This window comes from Phaethon aethereus (genome assembly GCF_964289735.1).
Source record: "Phaethon aethereus genome assembly, chromosome: W".
Lineage (NCBI taxonomy): Eukaryota > Metazoa > Chordata > Aves > Phaethontiformes > Phaethontidae > Phaethon > Phaethon aethereus.
In genome coordinates this window covers 34131996-34151374 of record NC_138581.1, presented here as the reverse complement: position 1 = coordinate 34151374, position 19379 = coordinate 34131996, and positions in this window count along the sequence as shown.

Genomic DNA, 19379 nt, shown 5'->3' with positions numbered 1-19379 from the left:
TCAGGGGCACCTGGTGTGCTGACTCTGGGAGAGATTACATGGAGGGTGGAGTGGAGTGGAGACCTCGCGGCCACGCTCTGTGAACAGGGGAGTTTAAGGATGCACAGGATGTACATTGATAAGCTGCGCTTGCGATGTCCTGGGCCAAGGACCTGTCAACTTTGATGAAGTGCTGTCCTTGGAGTGAACTTTGCTAATTATAATATCATTATAATACTAAAACGCACACCCCTCTCAAAAGTTACCACCCTCCCAAGGTGCGACCCCTCCTCAATGAGCGTGCGCACTGAATTTTTCCTAGTGTGTACCTTTAAACGCGAAGCGAGAGAATTCTGCACCAATCCTGATAAATGTATGTATGACTAGAGTCACTCAAGCTCCACCTGCAAAGTAAAAAACTATAAAATAGTGTTTTACGAGCTGGATGTCAGGGAAGATACCATCGTCATGTACTATTCTAACTTCTGGGATCAGTCGACGGGCTGAGCCTCTCTTCCCCCCCATCGGGATGCCGTTGGGTAAGATTCGAACACTTGGTCATACCAAGTGCCTCCTCAGGAAACTTAGAAATCTCTATAGAGTCACTTTGCATCTTTTAACGCGTTTATAGCCAAGTAGTGTCCCTCGTAGTTTTAGCATTTGCACGTGCTTTATAGGTAGTGAATTTATCACCGGCAGTCCAAAGAACCTGTATATCTGTTGCTTCAATAAATCGCACTATTGATTGACTCAGCCGTGTGTTCAATAAATCGCACTATTGATTGACTCAGCCATGTGTGTGTTGTCCCTGAACGCGACTGTACCTCTGAGTGCGGCCGTGTTAGTTCAGGAGGTGTCCGGCTGAGCAGGTAGTGTGATGTTAGTAGTGCATCCGGACCCATGAGAGTCCAACGAAGGTGTTGGGTGCAACTGGACTACTAACGCTAGCTTTGGGCATCATTCAGAACCTAAGCTCAGCCGCCCCCAGTCCCTCTGATATCTGAGGATTGACTGGAAAGCAAGGGGGTTTAGTTTCTGCCAAATTGCTCTGCCTCTTAATGCAACAGTCGCACTCATCACACAGCGGGCTCAAACAGGAAACCTTAATCACCCAGGAATTTTGGAAGTGATCATGGACTGGCCAGAAGGCAAAGGTTTTGGAATATCGCCAGAAGAGGAGGTGACGAGTGCTGAAGAGGGCCCACTGTATAATAAACTGCTGGAAAGCAGAAAGCAGTATGCCCTGTTCACTGACAGGTCCTGTCGTATTGTAGGAAAACATGGAAAGTGGAAAGCTGCTGTATGAAGTCCTGTGTGACGAGTTGCAGAAGCTGCTGAAGGACAAGGTGAATCGAGTCAGTTTGCAGAGGTGAAAGCCATCCAGCTGGCTTTAGATATTGCTGAATGAGAAAAATGGCCAGTACTTTATCTCTGTACTGACTCTTGGATGGTGGCAAATGCTCTATGGGGGTGGCTACAGCAATGGAAGCAGACTATCTGGAAGCACAGAGGCAAACCCATCTGGGCTGCTGAATTACGGCAAGATATAATGCAGATGGAGGACAGGAAGGTGATTTGAGACAGCCAGCATGGCTTCACCAAGGGCAAGTCCTGCCTGACCAACCTAGTGGCCTTCTGTGATAGAGTGACCACATCAGTGGACAAGGGAAGAGCTACAGATGTAGACAGGGGGATCGAGTGCACCCTCAGGAAGTTTGCAGATGACACCAAGCTGAGTGGTGCGGTTGACACACCTGAGGGATGGGATGCCATCCAGAGGGACCTGGACAAGCTTGAGGAATGGGCCCATGTGAACCTCATGAGGTTCAAAAAGGCCAAGTGCAGAATCCTGCAACTGGATCAGGGCAACCCCTGGTATCAATACAGGCTGGGGGATGAAGGGATTGAGAGCAGCCCTGTCGAGAAGAACTTGGGGGTACTGGTGGAGGAAAAGCTGGACATGAGCCAGCAATGTGCACTTGCAGCCCAGAAGGCCAACCGTATCCTTGGCTGCATCAAAAGAAGCGTGCCCAGCAGGTCGAGGGAGGTGATTCTGCCCCTCTGCTGTGCTCTGGTGAGACCCCACCTGGAGTACTGCATCCAGCTCTGGAGCCCTCAGCACAGGAAAGACATGAACCTGTTGTAGCGGGTCCAGAGGAGGGCCACAGAAATGATCAGAGGGATGGAACACCTCTGTAACCAAGGTAATGGGGGAATCAAACGATAATTAGAAAATAGGTTAGTAATAAGTTGTAAAAGACGTAACTATAGGAATAGGTTACGCACCAGTGTTATGCACCAGCAATGCTGCTCGAGAACCCACCTAACCCTTCCCATCTTGATTTAATTATCACGGAGTTAAGTGTAACATTGTGATCATGGTATTATGTTTTATTTTAATAGTGAGCAGTCAGAAAGAAGGAACACCTTGGTCAGTTCTACGGTCCGGTGGGTAGGTAATTATTCATTCTATAGTCTTGTCTTAAAACAAAGGACTGTGGGGTGAATGATTGCATATTGGACCGACAGCCCGTGAAGGTCTATTGAGTGTTGCCAAGTTTAAGTGAACTTTGTAGGAAAGGTAATGCCGGCAGGGGGAGATCGCGACCACCGACTCAGAGACCACCCACTCAAGAAACCCTCCGACTCAAAAGATTAAGGAAGTAAAATCCCAAGAAATTATAGTGAGCATGCGTGGTCATTTACATGGTAGGCGAGGAATATTTAACCAATCATTGTATGGAAACTTGATGAATATGTATTAATCTTGTAATCATAGGCCTATAAATGTTTGATTTTTGAACTGATCGAGTGAACACGATTTGGGAGGAGCTATCCCCCGTGTTCCTGGCGCTGTGAATAAAGAATGCCTGCCTTTTAACACTACATTGGTGTTACGAGGTTTATTCCCGATTTTGGTGACACCTCTGCTATGAGGAAAGGCTGAGAGAGTTGGGGTTGTTTAGCCTGGAGAAGAGAGGCTCCGGAGAGACCTTATTGCAGCCTTCCAGTTCTTAAAGGGGGCCTACAGGAAAGATGGGGAGGGACTCTTTATCAGGGATTGTAGTGATAGGGTGAGGGGTAACAGTTTTAAACTGAAAGAGGGTAGATTTAGATTAAATATTTGGAAGAAATTCTTTACTGTGAGGCTGGTGAGACACTGGAATAAGTTGCCCAGAAATGCTGTGGGTGCTCCCTCCCTGGAAGTGTTCAAGGCCAGGTTGGATGGGACTTTGAGCAATCTGGTCTACTGGAAGTTATCCCTGCCCATGGCAAGGGGCTTGGAGCTAGATGATCTTTAAGGTCTCTTCTAACCCAAACCATTCTATGATCCTATGATTTCCACAGAGATCTGATAATCTTAATAATTTAAGGATTCCGCTCCTCTGACTTCTCTGCAAATCAAAAGCCCTCATCACCTTTAAAGATCAAATATTAATCTTTCTACTCAACAGGGTTTTTCAGAAAAGCTTAATGGTTTTGTGTGCACATCCCTTAGCATCCCCAGAAAATCTACAATATAGAGGCTGACTGAGTATATGTTGGTATTATTTTATAGTCAGAAGATATTTAAATGACTGAAAAAATGACTGAAAAAAAAAGTGTTATAAAGAATAATAGTATATATTAAATTACTTTTTAATGTTTACAGACAGAAGTATATTCATACATTGAAAAAATTGGAAATGCAGAGCAAAATTCAGAGGGGGTACTTACAGGATCTGCTGTTGTCAGTGGTCTATAATCCAAACGTCCCCTGAAATCTCTTATCATACACATAATTTCATAATTTGGGTTTGTAGCATCAACATCCTAGGGAAGTAAGCAACAGAATTTCTAATATACCTTTTTTTCCCTGAAATGAACTAATTTCAATATCTTCAAAATTTACTTGTGAAATAAATACACATTAACTGAAATGTTAATTCTTCTCCAAAATGCCATAAATGTCTCAACTGCAAGTTTAATGTCTTTTTCCATTCTGATGTAGGTAATTTACTGATCATAAAGCAAAACAATTATATGCCTTCTATTTCATATTTTTGGTTGGCATGTAATAGAAAACACTTTTTAATTGAGGACTCATTAAGTCTACTCAAGAAAGATATGACTCCTGCCTTTTTCTAGAATCTTCACATTAAAGAAACACAGCTGAACAGTTGCACGACAGACAGCATATACAGTCAATGCTTCTTAATCTGAGATAAGGCATTCCAACAGACAAATGTTTACTTCTGCTTAGAAACTAGTAAAAACCCAACAACCAACCAGAAGCGGCTGAGTGCAAAGTGGTGGAGTGGTTTTCCTCTGTACGCATCCAGAAAAGGGTGGTCTGAACAATGCAAGGTAAAAGGATAAACAAAGTTCATGCCGATTAAAAACTCAGTAGTCTGGAGATTTACTTATGGGTTCTGCCTTAATATTTTTCAAAGGCTTTTGAAACCATTCTCAAATATTTTTCACTCCCATCATCTGAGCTTCTTCATTGTTCCTTTACAAAAGCTGTGGGATATGTGATTACTGCCTCTGCAAGTCCCTTGGAAGCATCTGGGAGAGAGTAAGCAGCATTTGGCTCTCCAAGACTGCAGTTAAATCTGAGGGTTGCTTGTCAGGTCAAGAATTGTAGCAGTGTATGAGGAAACTTCAAGGGCTCAGCATCTTTGGACTGATTGTCCATACCATGGCCAATCCACAAGGAAGATTTCAGATTTCTGTGGACAGCTGAGATGATAGGTTAGTCTCTGTAACAGTGATCAACACTGGCAGGGCTCCACTTTAGGGAAGCCAGCAGTGATGTTGCTTTTTATCGCCACCAGCAGACATATCACTCTTCATACCTGCTCAGGAGAGCTAAAAAGAAAACAGGGTTGAAGGAGAAACCTCTGAGTGAGTGAGCAAATGAGATATAATTCTCCACAGGTGCTTGGAGGGAAGTGAGACCCTCAGTACAGCTCACATGGGAAACTTGGAGCAAAGGAAGCTCCTTCTCGCTTTTTCCTAGGGCTTTAGAGGGACTTTGTTTTAGCAAAGGTAGGTGCCATGTTCTCACCTCCTGTTGCTGCTGCAGAGTAGGAGGCCAGCAGAAGTAATGACACAGTAATGATGCAGTGACACCAGCAGGAGTATTCAGAGGGGACCAGCCTGAGCAGCAGGGTCAAGCCCCTCCACAGTGCTTTGTAATGGGCTGTCACAGCGCTAGACTTGTCTAGACTCTGCATCTGCTACTCGAAACAAAGGCTCTGTACCTATTTCTGTAGTAGATTTGCTATTACCTCCATATAAATATGGAGTAACTCTGTTGGTTTGAATGGATTTATTCCTCGCTTACCCTGCTCCCATAGAAAACCGAGTTTGACCCAGATAAACTGGTGAAAAAGCCACAAGCTCGGTGATGGATTGTAAAATTCCACCATTCCACATGGGATATGACCTTCTAATTAATTACAAAATGCTCTGGCTGATTAACTCTAATTTGATTTCATAGTTTAAATATCTTCTGTGTGAAACAGAATTTGGGTGGGAAAAATGAGAGTAAAGAAGGAGATTTTGTTTTGTGCAGCAGTCCCATCTGTTCTGGATGTTTTGTGCTTTATTTCTAATTGCATAAGGAGAAGCCCACCTGGGAAGTGACTTTTGTAGAGTTAGCCCACCCTGAGATGTCAAATTTTTTAAAATGCAGAACAAAAAATATAAAACATTAACAAGGAAGATGTAATGGACCCAAAAGAGATTTTTCTTTTTTAATCTATATTAAATAGTTCATCTCCCTAGACAATCTACATTTTTTGCCGTTCTCAGACAAGCAAGGAATTATGTCTGTAGGTTTGTCATCTTATTATCATCAGGCTGAAACAATCTGCACAATCCTCAACAATATACCAGTGAAAAAGATATTATTCTCCCTTGCATCACACTGGTTTTATGCCAGGCAACTGCTGATGTCAAAATTGAGACATGTTGTATGGCTGACATAACTCAGACTGTATATTTATTACAAAAACAGCTTAATAAGTACGATATTGTCTGGGGTGTGGGAGCACAGTGAACATTTCAAGAGACTATGAAGAAACACGTCTGAATACTGGTTCCCAGCTAGGAAGTGGGTACTGGGAAAATGCTGAAACAGCCTGACCTGGTGCTGGTTCTGAAGGAGCCTATCACTAACCAGGACCTTCCTATGCCCCTGAGCCTTGTTTTCCCTTCACAGGGTCTGGTCAGTCACCTGAACCCTTCAAGATAAGGGAGAGGATCCCAAACTGTTCAAATTATGGAAAACTGCTGAATTTTCTCAGCATTCCCTTGTACAGCTGCAGGTCCTTTTATCAGTATCTACCTTTCCAGGCTATGGGTATGAGGAATTAGAAACAAAACCAAGTCTGCTTGCTTGGGTTGCATTTGCACAGATCCTCACACAAACACCCTTCCATCCCTATGCACATGGGTAGCCTCAATGACATAAATGGGATGATGCATATAGGATCTGGGAGGTATATGCATGTACAGGACTGCAGGAAGAGAGAGGAGGGAGTTTTTTCAGCCAAGAATCTTCCAAAGTTAAAAAAAAAAAACACCCTGTCAGCTCAATCCATTGGGATCTGTCTATGCATATATATATATTTGTAGGCAGCTCACATAATTACAGTAATTATGTTACAGCCCTAAAAACTTGGTGCTAGCTGTATTGCTCTATATCATTAATTGCTAACTTCCTAACAGGCTTTTCCTTTCCATGCAAATTTTGAACTTCATATCTACATTGCCTGCTAAAGCAAGGTGCATTGGAAAATTAATTAAAAACTTAGAGCCATATTATTAACTTAGTAGCATTAGCTCTTCTGGATAAAGGCTGGTGAAGACATATCAGGAGACCCTTTAGATTCATTAGCTGCAGGATGAGTAGTGAGCATGAAAAGGGAGGGTGACAGAAGACACTTTGGATGGATCCCTTTGGACAACAGAACATACTGAGATACATAACTTCTGCAAATGTAACTTCAGAAGTATTCTGCAAACAAAGGATGGATTCTTTTCAAGAGATTTCTCCTCAGCCTAAAAACTCAAAAAAGAAAAATTGCTGATTTGACTGCTTAAGGCTCCTTTGGTAGCTAGGAAACAATTGCTGCCTTATCTAGATCATGTTATGTTATTCTTAGGAGAGGTTGCTCACTACTTGAATTGTTTAGTAAAAATCTTTTGACTAAAGTGTTTGGTCTGTGGTCAGAGCAACTGTTTGCATATGGCAATACTGAAGTGCCAATGAACTCTGTGGGCCAGAGGCGAAAATGCTGACCCGTCCCAGGGCATGCATGGTTTGCACCACTGAATGCAAACGGAGAATGTACATGGAAACACATTAAGTGAAGCATCAGCCTCTTTCCTTTGTACTAAGGGGTATTAAGTCTGAGCAACCACTTGCATGACAGCTTTCCTGTTCTCAGCCCTCCAGGGAAAACCGCCTTAGGGTATGGCCTAGAGAGAAGCATGTTGGCTGCTCGGCTGCTTGACCCTCTGCATGTTAAAGCAGCTCCATAGCTTTCATAGTTTCTCCTCTTTGGCCTTCAGTGTTGCTCTTTAGCTGAGAGCAACCTGCTGCTTGCTCATCCAGGGCATCATTATGAGAGGAGAGGGTTCCCCACCCTGCCCATCGCTTGGTTGGGTGCTTGACGTGCTGTGCATGTTTGCACATCCTCCCACACCATCTGCAGAGATGGCAGCTCTGTGCTAATTAAAGAGCTGTGCCAATTAGCTACATCTAGTCTGTGAGTCAGAGCAGCAGATTATAGAGTCTGTTTTGGAGTCTAGCTCCGGCGTGGATCATGTACTGTCAGAAGTGGCTTTCTTTTTGGTTCCTTTCATTTTGCCTTGAATTGCCTCAGAAGCACAAGTCTTTCTCTGTTGTTACTGTTTTATACCTGGCTTCTTCGAGACACTTGTGCTCCCTCTTCCCTCAGGTAAGCACTGAGCTCTGTGAGGCACACAATGTCAGCGAAGGGCAGACTAAACCACTCCCACAACCAAGTCAAACAACTTGTTTCTCTTCTTCTTGTGCAGAAGTCTGAGCTATAAGCTGCATGAGTGGCAGAAAAACATGGCCCTTAGCATTTGTGAAAAGAAATTGAATTAAGGGTGTTTTATTGCTTGCAGGTGTTCAGCAATATTTTTGTCAGGTAGTAACTAAATTGAAAAGAAATATCTTTTTGGGATGGAAAAATGAAATACTAATGTTTGCTAGTGTCATCTCATCAGGTTAAGTCACTAGATAGATGATACACTGGGATGAAATGATGCTAATGATACTGAGACTGCCTGCAATGGTGGATAAAGGGAGTTCAGATCATGGTCTCTGTGGAAGTAGAGAATTGACATAGAAAGTAAAAAGGATGTAAATGTGCATATAGATAACATTGTGAACTAATATGTTTCCTATTTCCAAATGTTTCAGAGAAAGAAAAACTCACAATAAAATTCCTGGTGTGTGATATAAAAATAGTTTAGACAAATCCTTAGGCATTTAAATCCTTAGGCTTTTAAAGTCTGTATGGAAGTGATGTGAACAATGGGAGTCGCAGGGACCTCATTTCAGTAAGGATCTGTCAGAAGAACAATTGACTTTCCTAGAAAACCTAGTAGAGCTCTTCTGGGGGAGCCAGTGGGGGAGTCTCGTAATTCAGAGTTTAGAAATATACATAGAGGTTGTAGCTGAAACCTTGGCTGAACACTCTTTATCCACCCTTATAAATATAGGCTTCCCTCCTGGAAAAATGGATATTGTCTTGAGCTTTTTTCCAGCTGGGGTTAGACCAAGCAGCTGAGACCAAAGGCTGCCTTTCTCACTCTTCCCACAACTTAGTCCAGCCAGTTTGTGCTGAATCTGGCTCCCACAAGGGGATTTGTTCCCTGTCAGAGAGGATTGTCTTTAATAGCCAGACCAGGTATCCACAGGGTATTCAGCCCCCTGAGCTGGAAGACAGGGATGGAGAGCACAATAAACTCCTCGTAATCCAGCAGGAACCAGTTAAGGACCTGTTAAGCCACCTGGATACCCACAAGTCTATGGGGCCTGATGGGATCCACCCAAGAGTACTGAGAGAGCTGGCGGAAGAACTTGCCAAGCCACTCTCCATCATTTATCAGCAGTCCTGGCTAACAGGGGAGGTCCCAGAAGACTGGAGGCTTGCCAATGTGACGCCCATCTACAAGAAAGGCTGGAAGGAGGATCCTGGGAACTACAGGCCTGTCAGCCTGACCTCCGTACCGGGGAAGATCATGGAGCAGTTCATCTTGAGGGTGCTCACAGGGCATGTGCAGGACAACCAAGGGATCAGGCCCAGCCAGCATGGGTTCATGAAAGGCAGGTCCGGCTTGACCAACCTGATTTCCTTCTATGACCAGGTGACCCGCCTAGTGGATGAGGGAAAGACTGTGGATGTTGTCTCCCTGGACTTTAGTAAAGCCTTTGACAGCGTCTCCCACAGCACTTGGGAGGAAATGGCCTCAAGTTGCGCCAGGGGAGGTTTAGATTAGATATTAGGAAAAATTTCTTCACTGAGAGAGTGGTCAAGCATTGGAACAGGCTGCCCAGGGAGGTGGTGGAGTCAAGACATGGTTTAGGGAACATGGTGGTGCTGGATTAATGGTTGGACTTGATGATCTTGAAGGTCCTTTCCAACCTTAGTGATTCTGTGATTCTGTGTTCAAAAAACGTGTGGATGTGACGCTTCGGGACATGGTTTAGTGGGCATGGTGGAGTTGGGTTGATGGTTGTACTTGATGATCTTAAAGGTCTTTTCCAACCTTAATGATTCTGTGATTCTGTGATTCTGTGATTGTAGGAGGCTTCTGGTGAAAAAAACCCTTTCAGACAGAGCTGACACCAGCATCTGATGGCCCCGCTGTGGTCTGTGGTGGCTAAACCACAGACAAGGAGACCAGGCACCGGCTTTTCAGCAGTACCCAAGAGATGCAGGCAGCTGGGTGAGACACAGCTGGTTTAGCATCAGTGCAGGGAGGATGCAAGCAGGGGTGTGGGGAGGGGTGTGGAAGGTGTGTGGTGGGTTGACCCTGGCTGGATGCCAGGTGCCCACCAAAGCCGCTCTGTCACTCCCCTTATCAGCTGGACAGGGGTCAAAATATAACGAAAGGCTCGTGGGTTGAGATAAAGACAGGGAGAGATAATTCAGCAATAACTGTCACTGGCAAAACAGGCTTGACTTGGGGAAATTTATTTAGTTTATTGTCAATCAAATCAGGGTAAGGTAAGGAGCAATAAAAACCAAATCTAAAATCATCTTCACCACACACCTCCCTTCTCCCCAGGCTCAGCTTTACTCCATATTTTCTCTACCTCCTCCCCCTGCGATCAGCACAAGGGGATGGGGAATGGGGATTGCAGTCAGTTCATCACAATGTTGTCTCCTCTGCCTCTTCCTCCTGAGGGGGGAGAACTCCTCACACTCTTCCCCTGCTTCAGCATGGGGTCCCTCCCATGGGCTGCAGTTCTTCAGGAACTGCTCCAGTGTGGGTCCCCCCACAGGGTCACAAGTCCTGCCAGCAAACCTGCTCCAGCATAGGCTCCTATCTCCATGGGTCCACAGGTCCTGCCAGTAGCCTAATCCAGCCCAGGTTTCCCAGGTGGTCACATCTTCCTTTGGGTGCATCCACCTGGTCTGGCATGGGGTCCTCCACATGCTGCAGGTGGATATCTGCTCCAATGTTAACCTCCACGGGCTGCAGGGGGACACCCTGCCTCACCATGGTCCCCATCAAGGAAGGGACCTTTTAAGGTCATCTAGTGCAACCTCCCTGCAGTAAGCAGGGACATCTGCAACTAGATCAGGTTGCTCAGAACCCTGTCCAACCTGACCTTGAATGTTTCCAGGGATGGGGCATCTACCATCTCTCTGGGCAACGTGTTCCAGTATTTCACCACCATCACTGTGAATAATTTCTTCCTTTTATCTAGTCTGAATCTACTCTCTTTTAGTTTAAAACCATTGCCCCTTGCCCTATTGCAACAGATCCTGCTAAAAGCCTATCCCCATCTTTCTCCTAAGCCCCCTTTAAGTACTGAAAGGCCACAATAAGGTCTCCCCGGAGCCTTCTCTTCTCCAGGCTGAACAAACCCAACTCTCTCAGCCCTTTTTCATAGCAGAGGTGTTCCATCCCTCTCATCATTTCTGTGGCCCTCCTCTGGACCCGCTCCAACAGGTCCATGTCTTTCCTGTCCTGAGGGCTCCAGAGCTGGATGCAGTACTCCAGAGTGGAGTAGAGGGGCAGAATCACCTCCCTCGACCTGCTGGCCACGCTGCTTTGGATGCAGCCCAGGATATGGTTGGCCTTCTGGACTGCGAGTGCACATTGCCGGCTCATGTCCAACTTTTCCTCCATCAGTACCCCCAAGTTCTTCTCAGCAGGGCTGCTCTCAATCCCTGCATCCCCCAGCCTGTATTGATACCTGGGGCTGCCCTGATCCAGGTGCAGGACCCTGCACTTGGCCTTGTTGAACCTCATGAGGTTCACATGGGCCCATTCCTCAAGCTTGTCCAGGTCCCTCTGGATGGCATCCTGTCCCTCAGGCGTGTCAACCACGCCACTAAGCTTAGTGTCATTTGCAAACTTACTGAAGGAGCACTCGATCCTACTATGTCATTGATGTAGATATTAAAGAGTACTGGTCCCAATATGGACCCCTGAGGGACACCACTCGTCACCGATCTCCATCTGGACATTGATCCATTGACCACTACTACCCTCTGGATGCGACCATCCAACCAATTCCTCATCCATCCAACAGTCCACCCATCAAATCCATCTCTCTCTAGAGAGGAGGATGTTGTGGGGGACCATGTCAAAGGCCTTACAGAAGTCCAGATAGTCGACATCCATAGCTCTTCCCTTGTCCACTGATGTGGTCACTCCATCATAGAAGGCCACTAGGTTGGTCAGGCAGGACTTGTGCTCGGTGAAGCCTTGCTGGCTGTCTCAAATCACCTCCCTGGTCTTTATGTGCTTTAGCATAGCTCCTACGAGGTTCTGTTCCATGATCTTCCCAGGCAGAGAGGTGAGGCTGACAGGTTGGTCGTTCCCAGGTGTCGCAGCCCGAAAGGAGTCGTTCAGGACGACCTCCTTCCCCGTGAGACCAACAACCAAGTTCGTGATCCCCCTGGACTGAATCAAAGTGAAATGACACCAGCCAAACAATGTAACAATTTAATAATACAAAATGCAAGGCATGAGGTTACATAAATGACTCAACGGCAACTACTCTAACTAAACAATTAAACTAAACAAACAAGTCCCCTGCAACACATCTTTTACACTTTGAGAAAGAGAGGAGGAGAGAGAAAGGGGGGCAGGGGGCAGAGAGAGAGAGAGGCAGCAAAGAAGATATCACCACCTGTGGATCCAGCGGTGTCCCATTGGTCCTCTTGATGCTCCTTGGTGGTGGTGATGTGCGGAAACAAAATTCACAACTCAAAAGAGTTATAAAGCAGATATGTTTATTACGGTGCTGGGTGCAAGGGGAATTGCTCCTCCTAACTTGCACACCATTTCGGCGAGCAGGCAAATATTTATTACACAAAAGCATACATATTCATATGATTATGCAATACAAAACATACATATGAAGTGAGGCGGAGTAGTTCCAAAGGTTTGCGTCAGTAGTTTATGTTATCAATGATCTGTCTCTGGTGGTCTTTTACTTCTTCAGGGGTCTTGTCTTCTTACTTGATGATTTCAACAGTTGTTAACGAGTTCTAGCTGGTTCTGTGATGAGACTATCATTGTAGTCCCTGTTATCACTTCCTTTGTTTAGCAAGTCAGTCCTTGACAAATATCAATATCTAAGTGTTTAAAAGCAGATAGTTATGTCTCTATATCAGTGGGGGTCCCCATTTTCACTTCTGATGGTGTCATTTTTATACAGTCCGAGTCCCACAATCTCCGTCTGATCCCAAGAAACTTCATGCATATGCAACAGGCTGATGCAACAGGCAACGGCACATCTGCAGGTCTTGGTGTCTCCTCTCACCGTATCTCTGCTCTGCAGGAACCAGTCATTGCGCCTGCACCGCATCTCTGCTCTACGGGAACAGGTCCTTGCACCTGCACCGTATCTCTGCTCTGCGGGAACCGGTATCTTGGTCTTCTCTGGGGTCCACTCCATATCAAGGCATGTTCAAGCCGTTGTATCAAAAAAGGTGTGGGTTCCTCGGAACCATGAAATGTTTAAGACAGAAACTGCATATCGGTCTGCCACACCAGGGTCCTCCTTGCTACCCTTTTTAGAGATTGGTGCAATGTTACCCTTTTTCCAGTCTCCAGGGACTTCCCCTGACTGCCAGGACTTTTCACATATCATGGAGAGTGGCCTGGCAACTACGTCAGCCAATTCCCTCAGGACTCTGGGATGCATCTCATCAGGTCCCATAGACTTGTGCATGTTCAGGTTCCTCAGGTGGTTTCGAACCTGATCTTCTCTTACAGTGGGAGGGACTTTGCTCCTCCAGTCCCCACCTTGCAGGCCATCCCCTTGAGAGGTGTGGGAAGAGAGATTGCCAGTGAAGATTGAGGCAAGGAAGTCGTTCAGTACCTCAGCCTTCTCCTCATCTGTCGTTACCAGTCTGCCAGTCTTTCTCATCAGGGAGGGCAGGCTTTCTTTGACCTTCCTTTTCTGGCTGATCACAGAATCACAGAATCACTAGGTTGGAAAGGACCTTCAAGATCATCAAGTCCAAGCATTAATCCAGCGCCACCATGTCCCGTAAACCATGTCCTGAAGTGCCACATCCACACGTTTTTTAAACACTTCCAGAGATGGTGACTCCACCACCTCCCTGGGCAGCCTGTTCCAATGCCTGACCACCCTCTCGGTGAAGAAATTTTTCTAATATCCAATCTAACCCTCCCCTGGCGCAACTTGAGGCCATTTCCTCTTGTCCTATCACTAGTTCCTTGGGAGAAGAGGCCAACACCCTCGTCGCCACAACCCCCTTTCAGGTAGTTGTAGAGAGCGATAAGGTCTCCCCTCAGCCTCCTCTTCTCCAGACTAAACAACCCCAGTTCCCTCAGCCGCTCCTCATAAGACATGTGCTCCAGACCCCTCACCAGCTTCGTTGCCCTTCTCTGGACACGCTCCAGCACTTCAACGTCCTTCTTGTAGTGAGGGGCCCAAAACTGAACACAGGATTCAAGGTGCGGCCTCACCAGTGCCGAGTACAGGGGCCAATCACTTCCCTACTCCTGCTGGCCACGCTATTTCTGATACAGGCCAGGACGCTGTTGGCCTTCTTGGCCACCTGGGCACACTGCCGGCTCATGTTCAGCCAGCTGTCAACCAGCATCCCCAGGTCCCTTTCCGCCGGGCTGCTCTCTAGCCACTCCTCCCCAAGCCTGTAGCGTTGCATGGGGTTGTTGTGGCCGAAGTGCAGAACCCTGCACTTGGCCTTATTAAACCTCATACAGTTGACCTCCGCCCATCGATCCAGCCTGTCCGGATCGCTCTGCAGAGCCCTCCTACCCTCCAGCAGATCAACACTCCCACCCAACTTGGTGTCATCTGCAAACTTACTGAGGGAGCACTCGATTCCCTCATCCAGATCATCAATAAAGATATTGAACAAGACCGGCCCCAGAACCAAGCCCTGGGGAACACCGCTTGTGACCGGCTGCCATCCGGATTTAACGCCATTCACCACGACTCTCTGGGCTCGGCCATCCAGTCAGTTCCTCACCCAGCGAAGAGTAAACCTGTCTAAGCCACGAGCCGCCAGTTTCTCCAGGAGAATGCTGTGGGAGACGCTGTCATAGGCTTTACTAAAGTCCAGGTAGACAACATCCACAGTCTTTCCTTCATCCACTAGACGGGTCACCTGGTCATAGAAGGAAATCAGGGTGGTCAAGCAGGACCTGCCTTTCATGAACCCATGCTGGCTGGGCCTGATCCCTTGGTTGTCCTGCACAGGCCCTGTGAGCACTCAAGACCAACTGCTCCATAATCTTCCCCAGTACAGAGGTCAGGCTGACAGGCCTGTAGTTCCCCGGACCCTCCCTCTGGCCCTTCTTGTAGATGGGCGTCACATTGGCAAGCCTCCAGTCTTCTGGGACCTCCCCTGTTAACCAGGACTGCTGATAAACGATGGAGAGTGGCTTGGCAAGCTCCTCCGCCAGCTCTCTCAGTACTCTTGGGTGGATCCCATCAGGCCCCATAGACTTGTGGGTGTCCAGGTGGTTTAGCATGTCCTTGACTGCTTCCTCCTGGAATATGAGGAGTACATTGTGCTCTCCATCCCCGTCTTCCAGCTCAGGGGGCTGAATACCCTGCGGATACCTGGACTGGCTATTAAAGACTGAGGCAAAGAAGGCATTAAGTACCTCAGCCTTGTCCTCGTCCTTGGAGACAATGTTCCCCACCATATCCAGTAGGGGATGGAGATTCTCCTTGCCTCTCTTTTTGTTGTTAATATATTTGTAAAAACATTTTTTATTATCCTTTACGATTGTGGCCAGACTGAGCTCTAGCTGGGCTTTTGCCTCTCTAATTTTGTCCCTGCTTGACTTAACGAGATCCTTGTACTCTTCTTGAGTTGCCTGCCCCTTCTTCCAGAGGTGATAAACTCTCCTCTTTTCCCTGAGTCCCAGCAAAATCTCCCTGTTCAGCCAGGCCGGTCGCCTTCCCCGCCAGCTCTTCTTACGGCACATGGGGACCGCCTGCTCCTGCGCCTTTAAGATTTCCTTCTTGAAGGCTGTCCAGCCTTCCTGGACCCCTTTGTCCTTCAGGACTGTCTCCCAAGGGACTCTCTCAACCAGTGACCTGAACAGGCCAAAGTCTGCCCTCCGGAAGTCCATGATAGCAGTTTTGCTGACCCCTCTCCTTACTTCACTCACAACTGAGAATTCTATCATGTCGTGGTCGCTAAGCCCAAGACGGCCTCCGACCACCACATCTCCCACCAGTCCTTCTCTGTTTGTAAACAGCAGGTCCAGCAAGGCACCTCCCCTGGTGGGCTCACTCACGAGCTGCGTCAGGAAGTTATCCTCCACACACTCCAGGAACCTCCCAGATTGTTTCCTCTCTGCCGTGTTATACTTCCAGCAGATGTCCGGTAGGTTGAAGTCCCCCACAAGAACAAGGGCCAGCGAATGCGAGACTTCTGCCAGTCGCTTATAGAATGTCTCATCTGTCTCTTCGTCCTGGTTGGGTGGTCTGTAACAGACTCCCAGCAGGATATCTGCCTCATTGGCCTTCCCCCTCATCCTTACCCATAAGCACTCTACTTGGTCTTCACAATCTTCGATTTCTATGCAATCAAAACACTCCCTAACATACAGAGCCACCCCACCGCCTCTCCTTCCCTGCCTATCCCTTCGGAAGAGCTTATAGCCAGCCATTGCAGCACTCCAGTCGTGAGAAGCATCCCACCATGTTTCTGTGATGGCAACTACATCGTAGCTGTCCCGCTGCACAATGGCTTCCAGATCCTCCTGTTTGGTGCCCATGCTGCGTGCATTGGTGTAGATGCACCTGAGCTGGGCTATCGATTTCAACTCTGGTACGTTGAACCTACCCCTAGGTTCATCTCTAGTGAGCCCGGTTTTATCCCCTCCCCCCTTCAAATCTAGTTTAAAGCCCTCTCAATGAGGCCTGCCAGCTCATGAGCAAGAATCCTTTTGCCCCTTGGCGTCAGTTGCACTCCATCAGCTGTGAGCAGGCCCGGTGCCGTGTAAACCGCCCCGTGGTCAAAAAACCCAAAATTCTGACGATGGCACCAGCCCCTGAGCCACGTGTTGATCAGGTGTGCTTTCCTGTTCCTTTCAGCGTTCTTCCCTGTCACTGAAGGGATTGATGAAAACACTGCCTGTGCTCCCGCTCCATCGACCAGTCGCCCCAGTGCTCTCAAGTCCTTTTTGACTGCCTTTGGGCTTCTTAGCGCAACCTCGTGGTTGCCAACCTGCATGACCAACAGTGGGTAGTAATTAGTGGGCCGAACCAGACCAGGGAGTTTCCTGGTGACGTCTCTCACCCAGGCCCCGGGGAGGCAGCAGACTTCCCTGTGAGTTGGGTCTGGTCGACATATTGGGCCCTCTGTACCCCTCAGAAGGGAGTTGCCTATGAAAATCACCCTCCTTTTTTTCTTAACAGAGGATGTCTTGATGCACGGGGCTGGTTGATTCAACCTTAGCACCCCCTTGGACGGGCCATCGTCAGGGTCCTCATGTTCCTGTCCCTCACGTTCCAGAGCCCCATACCTGTTGTGTAAGGGCAGCTGGGACGGTGAGGGAGGCCGGGAGGGGATTCGCCGACCTCTCCGAGGAGGGACCTGCTTCCATTTCCCCTCATCTCTTAGGTCCCCTCCTTCTGCCCGGCAGCAAGAGGACAGGGGATCCCCTGCTGCTTGTGGAGCCTCCACCAGCTGCCCCTGCTTCAGGGATGGCAGGGTGTGGCTCCACCAATCTCTCTCTCACACTCCCTAATGCTCCTCAGCCTCTCCACTTCCTCTTTCAGCTCTGCCACCAGGCTGAGCAGGTCGCTCACCTGGTCGCACCGCACACAGGTGGTGTCCCCGTTGGTCTCTGGTACAACCGACAGGCTCAGGCACTCTTTGCAGCCGGATACTTGGACAGCCGCGTGCCTGAGTGGGAGCTCCATCTGCCTGACCACAAGTTAAAGCATATTATTAAGGGCATTGTCCAAATGCCTCTTAAACACTGACAGGCATGGGGCATCAACCACCTCTCTAGGAAGCCTGTTCCAGTGTTTGACCACCCTCTCTGTAATGAAATGTTTCCCAATGTCAAGTCTGAACCTCCCCAAGATATGTGAATAGTTACCTAGATTTCATTTGCACTGCTACATCATGTACCAAGTACGTACCTGACAGGTGCCTAGCAGGGCACAGACTAAATGGGAAAATGTCTTTCTAGCCCTGGGATGGCTTCTGCAAGCTACAGGTGAGGCAGTGCAGAAAGGTGGCATGTTATTGCAGCTGTAGCTGTCACTGCTTTTCTCTGGGATGGGAGAGTCCCACCTCCAGAGCTGTCAGTCAGGAGCCTTTAAATCTACAAAGTTGTTTTGAAAAAAATAAAAATAAAATCCCTCCCAAAACTGTTTTCCCTGCTGTGAATTGAATCATTCCTTTTTAATATACTAAGCCATTAAAAAAATTAAGCTTCTTTCTTTAACACCAAAGTAAGGCAACTGCACTATATTTGGAGAATGCGAATGTCTCAAGCTGCAGTTTCTCTTTCACCAGCTCTCAGCAAGTGGCCATTTAATCTTAATTGCTTCTCACAGTGCAGTCCAATTAAGAGTGGCATTAGCAAGGCAAAAACTATTTGTTAAACTGTAAAAGGTATGAAAGATAGTTCCTGTTTTGCCTGAGGTTTTGATTCACATGTTTGGGTGAAAATCTAACCACCTGGAATGCTCTCCAGGCAATACATGAGTATTAGCAAGCTATTGGTTATAAGCAAGATAAATGTACATGTGTAATTGAGTAGAGTAAAACTTTATAAAACATTTATTTATATTTGGAAAGAGACATGTTGTTGAACTGACAGAGCCAAATTATGAAGTGACAGTGCTGACATTTGACTTGAGATGTTTCTGAGCTTGCTTGGACTGGAGGTGACTAGGAAGAAGATGTCAGTTCATAGACCGGCCACCTCAAGGTGCTTGTGCAGACAAAATGGACAGTCCCTTGCTGCTGGAAGAATATTTTGCTCAAGTGTTGTGGTTTAACCCAGCAGGTAGCTAAAACAACCACACAGCCGTTCACTCACTCCCCCCTCCCCGGTGGGGTGGGGGAGAGAATTGGAAAAAAAAAGTAAAATTTGTGGGTTGAGATAAAGACAGTTTAATAGGACAGAAAAAGAAGGGGGGAGAAAATGATAAAAGAATATACAAAACAAGTGATGCACAGCACAATTGCTCACCACCCACCGACTGATGCCCAGCCAGTTCCCGAGCTGCGGCCCTCCCTGGCCAACTCCCCTAGTCTATATACTGAGCATGACATCATATGGTATGGAATATCCCTTTGGCCAGTTTGGGTCAGCTGTCCTGGCTGTGTCCCCTCCAAGTTTCCTGTGCACCCCCCGCCTTCTTGTTGGCAGGCCAGGAGGAGAAGCTGGACAGTCCTTGACTGCTTAGCAACAACTGAAAACGTCAGTATGTTATCAAAATTATTTTCATCCCAAATCCAAAACGCAGCACTCTGCTGGCTACTAAGAAGAAAATTAACTCTATCCTGGCCAAAATCAGGACACCAAAACAGGAATATGAGGTAAGTAATTAGAGTGGTTCAGAAGTCACACCTATTAACCTGACTATTTCCCATTATTACTGACAGTTGCAGTGCAGCTCCACTAAAGTATATTCCCATAGTATTTGTTTCTGA